We start from the raw sequence: 7,113 nt of genomic DNA, 5'->3' as shown, positions 1-7,113 counted from the left end.
GGGACTGATCGTGTTAGCATTTCAAATGTTGAAGGAAATAGGAGTACGCTCCATTAGCACCAAATCGCAAAATCGCCCATAGTCGATTACAAACGCGAATTAGAGAGAAAAATCTTTTACTTTATAAACAAGCACAAGCTGAACAAACATTTTGAAATATCTATTATATTAGTTAGAAAAAGGTGAATACACATATACTTCTTTTTGCAATAAAAACTCTTTAAAACTCATACTTGTTTTATTTTGTAACTCACTTAAGTTTAGAATTGATGGATTGTTTGGAAATCGAAGAACTTTCTCTAAATTAATTTTATAATAATAATATTTGTAATAAATCCTAAAGTTAAATAACTATAGAAAAAGTCACAGCGAAAACCAACGGGAGGGGGATTGCGACTTTCTTGCGTAAACATAGAAGGGGTTTGCAACATGCTTATTTTTGATGATAACGGGTTAGGGCGAGTTAAAAATCTTTAAAAAAAATGCGTACGTAATATTTTGACTGTCCCTTATTAATAATTTTTATATGTTTCGATTTATTAGTATACAAATACGTTAATCGTTTCGTTGTCTCAATCAATATCGTTTGCTTTGACCAGAATTCGCGGAAGAATCATTTGAGCAGTGGTGGCTCATGGAATAGAACGTTCGCCTTCCAATGAGGTGAACCGGGTTCGAACCACAGTGAAAGACGGATCGATACTAATTCCGCACTCGACTCACACAGTGTTGACGTAAAATATCCTCAGTGGTAGACGGATCATAAGTTACAATCCCCTTGCCGTCAGACCTAGCCATGGTAGGCTTCGTGGTTTTCCTCTCTATGTAACGCAAATACTGTTTAGTTTCATCAAAAAGTTCTCCACGAAGGCAAATTTCATCCAATACTTGATTCATGAGTTCCCTTGTCTTCTGGATTGAGTTCAAAATTACAAGGCTACAGAGTTCACCATTAGTGGTCATAAACCAAAAATTGGGTCGGCTCTTCAACGACAGTTATAAAATATGTTAATTAGAGCCGAGGAGGATCATAGGACAGAAAGCTCGCCTGCCAATGAGGTGACCAAAGTTCGAATACAAGCGATGGCTCGTCGATACGAATTCTGCACACTCGTACGTTGTTGAAGGGAAATATCCTCCCGTGTTGAAGGATGATGGGTTGGAGTCCATTTGCCGTCATTCTAACCTCGGGAGGTTTTCGTGATTTTCGTCTCCATGTAACGCATATTCGAGCTGGTTCCATGAATAAGTCTTCCACTAAGTCTAATTCATCCCAGTGCTTGACCCGGAGTTCTGGTGTCTTCTGAGTTTGGTTCAAAATTACAACCAAACGGAGTTGAACATCTGTAGTCAGAAACTCAGAACTGGGTCAGCTGTTCAATGTCGGTTAAAAATAAAATATATTAATTAGCATACTACCATAAAAATAATGGAAAGTACTTATTTCTAAGCGGTTATCCAAAAACAGAATTGTTTGATTGATAATTGAATGAAGGGTTTAAGGACACAAAGTCCAAATAAGGACATGCCGCGCTAAGAAAATAATAATAATCAGAATTGTTTGCATTTGATACGATTATCACGTGTTAGAGGTAGGCGGACCAATACCCCCTTGCTTAGAAACCGTTACTTATGTACTTCCATATTTGAGATGACGGTAATTGAGATTAGGGTACTTATCTCGATACACCCGTTAAATGCAAAGGAATATGTGCAGTAGGTTGTTCGCTAAAATCAGAACAAATATTTATTTGCAATGTTTTAGGAAAGATAAAATTCGGGTGCATCTGAGACATCAAAATCTCGCACCTGTGTGCAAGTATAATTGCTGTTTCTGAAAAGCGAAATTCATTCTTTTCCGCGAAAAAAAGTTCCACAAACCTAAGACAATCATGAAAATAGTTTAGAAAGCAAACTTCTATAATAAACACAGCACAAATTATTTAATACTAGACGGGCACAGTTACAAATTCTTTAATTCTAGATGGCTTTTGAAGTTAGGAAATTTCGTCTGACGTTGCGTTACATGGTGAGAAAAACCTCGCACGGTTATCCTGACAGCAAGGGGACTCTAACTTATAATCCAAATTTTAGTTTATAACCGTTGTTGAACAGCAGATCCAAATTTAAGTTTACGACGGCTAATGTTAAACCAAAGAATTGGTTCAGTAGGCTATACTAGAAAAACAACTTACAGGGTGAGTAACATACTCAGATTTAGCAGAGCGTCATTTGAACTGAGATCCTGCGCATGCGTATAAGAAGCAAAGTGACAGAAGGTACGTCACCTGTGAACAGTTTGTTGGACAATTCTACATGCATGGTTGGGTCACTGCTTTCCGCCAATTTATTCTTTCTTTCTGTGTCAAAATGTGTTAGCAGATTTAATTAACATGGATGATATAAATGTATTCTCAAAGAGATATCTTAATAGTTACTGTTTATCAATAGTGTGTGAAAATACATAACAAACCAACGGTGAAAAAGTTTCTTCTTTACCGCAACGCTTTCCCAATCCCAGTATTGGTTAGAAGGAGAGGAGGGTGCGATGAAAGCTAGACTTCTTCCCCTATGTATATTCTTTGGTTAAACTAAGTAGCCTTGTAATTTGAACCCAATCCAGAAGACAAGGGAACTCTTGGATCAAGTATTGGGAGAAATTTGCCTTCGTGGAGGACTCTTTGATGGAACTAACCAGCATTTGCGTTACATGGAGCGGAAAACCACGAAAACTTCCCACAGTTATCCTGACGGCAAGGGGACTGTAACCCGTGATCTGTCTACCGCTGAGGATATTTCACATCAGCACCGTGGTCGGTGCAAGCCGGATGCGGAATTCGTATCGACAAGCCATCGCCGGGATCGAACTCCGGTTCACCTCATTGGAAGGCGAAAGCTCTATCCTCTGAGCCATCGCGGCTCACACATCTTGGATTTATTTTATAACCGTCGTTGAACAGCCGACAAAATCTTTGGGTTTACGATTGCTAATAGTCAACTCCGTAGCCTTGTAATTTGAACCCAATCCAGAAGACAAGGGAACTCTTGGATCAAGTATTGGGAGAAATTTGCCTTCGCGGAGGACTTTTCGGTGGAACTAACCAGCATTTGAGTTACATGAAGCGGAAAACCACGAAAATGTTGTTGTAGTTCATTTAAGTCGCACTAGAGCTGCACAATGGGCTATTGGCGACGGTCTGGGAGACATCCCTGAGGATGATCCGAAGACAAGCCATCCCAATTTTGATCCTCTGCAGAGGGGATGGCACCCCCGCTTCGGTAGCCCGACGACCTGCACGCGATGTCGAGCACTTTATGGTAGAACAGTTTAACGAGGACCAATACCGCACACCCTCGGTCCCTACGCAGAATGATCCAAGTGGTCTCCCACCCGCACACTGACCGCAGCCAGTGATGCTTGACTTCGGTGATCTGCTGGGAACCGTGTCCTAACGATCAGTCCACTGCGGGACTGATCGTAACAGCCGACCCAATTTTTGGGTTTACGACTACGTAGCCTTGTAATTTTGAACCCAATCCAGAAGACAAGGGAACTCCTGGATCGAGTATAGGGAAAAATCTTGAATTTGGAGGATGCCGGTCAAAGGAAACGAGATTGAAAGCTTTCGAAACAGTTTGATTGCAAATGAAACTAGAAGTGTCCATACGCCGCCGTTGATATCAATTTTTTTTCTTCAATAAAATACGTTTCAATGTATTTGTATGTAATTTTTCCTTCATTTCAAAACTAATCGTCGAGTTTTTTCTCTAATTCAGATATTATTGATTTGTCACTCTCAATGTACCTCTATAAATGCACTTTTTTTTTTTTTTTTTTTTTTTTTTTTTTTTTTTTTTTTTTTTTTTTTTTNTTTTTGCATCATCCTCAACATAAATTTTAAAAAAAAATACATTTGAATATATTTTTTAATCCAACAATTATTTATGAAAAAAAAAATGAATGCAAATACATAAACACATTCGTTATAATTTTCGTTTCATATCTCTTAAATTTATAATGCAAACATACGATGTCTCATAATCTTGGTCATTAATTTATTTTTAGAATCTGTTAAAAATGGTGTGAGAAATAAATCGTTTAAGTATCATGAATTAGGGATCAAGGGAAAGAAACTATCAAAATCGGTCGCAGTGAAGAGTTCGAAACATCAAATTAATTCGGTTTATAAAAATTAATAAAATTTACATGGGAAAAAAAAGGAATTTTAAGAAAAAAACATACAGTGAATCAATAATTTAATTTTTTTTCTTCCCTTTTTAAATACAGATTTTGGCATGGAAAATGCGTTAAATAAATTGCACTTTATAATTCATGTACTTCCATGGAAATTTGTTTCAAAAATATCCGTATTAGCATAAAGAAAACCCATGGTAATTGATTACGCAATGATAAAAAGATAAAAATCAATAAAACTTATCGAGAAAGAAAAAAAAATTTAACATCTGATTTCAAGATTTTATGCAAAGTTATGAAAAAATAATTTTTTTCGTTCTCAACTTGTATGAGAAAATAGCAAAAAGTCTAAAAAAAAGCATCGAAATGTGATACAATAGAGATCGATTTATCCAACTTATTAGGTGAAGCCACACCTGTGCCTGTCTCCATGAAATCTCGTCACTAATTCAACCAGACAAAACATTTGAGCAAATAAACCAACTGTAAAAATAATACAATTATTTTTTTTAAAATCTGATTTAACTTATAGTAATGTTAATTGTTAGGAAAAATTCACAAAGCAGCAAATTCAAATTAATTAAAAAAGCAAACGTGAAATTTATGTCAAAGCGCAGAATACAAAATCTTAATTTTTGTTTAATATATGGAACATGTGGTCTTAAATAATATCTTCAGTGATTGCGTTTGGAGCTTAAAATCCAAACAGTTGAAAAACAAGTTTTTTTTTCAGGGGGGAGAGGGGTAGCGATTCTTCTATAATTCCATAGCCCTAGGGCAAAGAAAATAATCTAAAGATAGAGGAGTTTTTCTGATGATTTTGTAAACTAAACTATATAAGAAAAGAAAAAACGATCCTATTCTGGCCATAATAAGTTTGTGTTTAGTAAAAAACTAATGGTCATGATTCTTAAACTAATAAATTCTAGACTTCGTAAAATTCGACTTGAAAGCATCAAATGAGGAGAAAATAATAAGGAAGAAGAAACCCTAACTGAAAAGGGAATCAAGCGTTTCTACTCGTAGGGACCCCCAAGTAGTTCCAAAATTAGAAAATTAAACAGAAAAAAAATTACTCTCAGTATTTGGAAAAGTGTCAACAGGTTTTGGGGGAAAAACTTAATCACATTTTAAATAAAAAACGCTTTAAAATTAAGCTTTCAAATTTTGAATTAAATTAATAATATTTGAGTAATTAATAATAATATTCATTAATTAATATTTTGAGTTTTACTTTATTAAGTAAAATTGTTACAATGAATAATTTTGATAAATTTTCTTTTATTATTAATAATATTTTGAAACGGGGAGAACAATGTATTTTTTAAGAGAAAAACGATTCTATGAAAGAGGCAGTTTTGGATTTCAATTTTAAATTTTCTTTTTTTAATTACATAAATAAAGACACTTTAAATATAAATTGTTGTACAACATTTTATAAATTATGAATGAAAATGTACTTTTTTTGTAAACGCTTTAAATTTATATCTTAATAATTATGGAGTTGCCTCAGGAAATAAATTATAGGGTGAAAATGAAAACAGATAAAGAAGGGTGGGGAAAAAATTAATAAAATGAAGGAAAATTTAATAAAACGTTTTTCGGAATTTTGTCAAATCAACTTAATTACAAAGCCGATTATGATATAATAAGCTATCGAAAAACAGTAACGATAATTTTTCAAGCATATGGACCGGATATAAAACAGCAATAGGATGAAATTTAATACTCGTAATTGACGTAAAATTGTTAAATAGAAACTTTCTCATTGAGAATAGTTAAGACTGTCGATCAGTAAAAAAAATGTTAAAATTATTTTTTTTTTTTAAATTTTGAATTATTTATGAATAAAAAATTAGAGAAAACCTAGTCTCTATTTATAAACATCATTCGCACTCATAAAAAGAAAAAGGAAGAAAAAGACATGGATAGAAAGCATTTTTAAATCTGAACTTACGTCTAAAATAAATCTTGTATATATGAAATATAGTTTTTCCCAATTATTGTGCACAGCTCTTCATCTTTTGTAGTAAGTTGTAGTATTTTGATCTAAAATTAAATGGGCGGGTTCTTTCACGTAAAGAAAATTTCCACGCGAGAACTCAAAACAAACCCGCTACTCACCAATCTACAAAACACAAACAAGGAAAATGTTGACTAGACAGGAAACCGCAGCACACTCTTTACCTTCATTCATGTATCAATGCGCTGAGTAAAAAAATATTCAGCTGTTGCATTTTTACCTTATTCCTGTGATTTTTCGAATGAAAAAACTGCTTTAATTTAAATGAAATTATTTTTAAAAAATTTTGAGCAGCGAAAATAGTGAATTTATAGTGAAAAATAGTGAAAGTATCTTCGTCAGGAATTTTTTTTTTTTTTAATTTGCATTTTTTATTTTTCACTATTTGGCATTTTTTAAAAATTTCAAAGGGAAATTTTGTTGTTGTTAATATTTGCTAAAATTTAAAAAGATGATTGATGAATTGAAGTTGTCTGATTCTAATGTAAAATATTATCAAAAACAAAGGAATAAAAACGAATTCTTAGCCAAATTATATAATTTAAGGGATAAAAAAAGGAATCGATTCGTCATTTTCAGATTTATAAAATAAATGGTAATTATGAAATACTGGTTTTATAAACTTAAGATAAAATTGATGAAAAGATAATAATAATAGTAAACATAAAAATAATAATAATTATAAACAATAATGAACATTTAATAATAATAATAATAAACATTTTATTCATTTTGTATAAATGAGATACTTAAAATTTGGATTAAATATTTTTTTTAAGTAAAAAAAAGCTTGTTTCATAACTGTATCGATCGCAACGAGTCATTGAATAAAAATAAGTGATTTCAGAAGTCAACCTCATCTCTATCAGATTTTTGTTCCTCTGTTATTTCTTTT

The 7,113-nt window shown here is 32.9% G+C and overlaps 1 protein-coding gene across 1 annotated transcript in view; it reads right to left on the bottom strand.

Moving 5' to 3' along the window:
* The window catches only part of LOC107437505 (CKLF-like MARVEL transmembrane domain-containing protein 8), a 27,321-nt gene extending 20,950 nt beyond the window's left edge, over positions 1–6,371 (bottom strand). The window contains exon 1 of the mRNA XM_016049526.4: positions 6,153–6,371. The gene's annotated coding sequence lies outside the window, so the exon portion shown is untranslated. The remainder of the gene's footprint in view (positions 1–6,152) is intronic.
* Positions 6,372–7,113: the final 742 nt, after the last annotated feature.

The sequence above is a fragment of the Parasteatoda tepidariorum genome, chromosome 5 (assembly GCF_043381705.1).
Source record: "Parasteatoda tepidariorum isolate YZ-2023 chromosome 5, CAS_Ptep_4.0, whole genome shotgun sequence".
In the NCBI taxonomy this organism is placed as follows: Eukaryota; Metazoa; Arthropoda; class Arachnida; order Araneae; family Theridiidae; genus Parasteatoda; species Parasteatoda tepidariorum.
The sequence above is the reverse complement of the archived record's forward strand: the minus strand, read 5'-3'. Positions and strand labels throughout refer to the sequence as shown.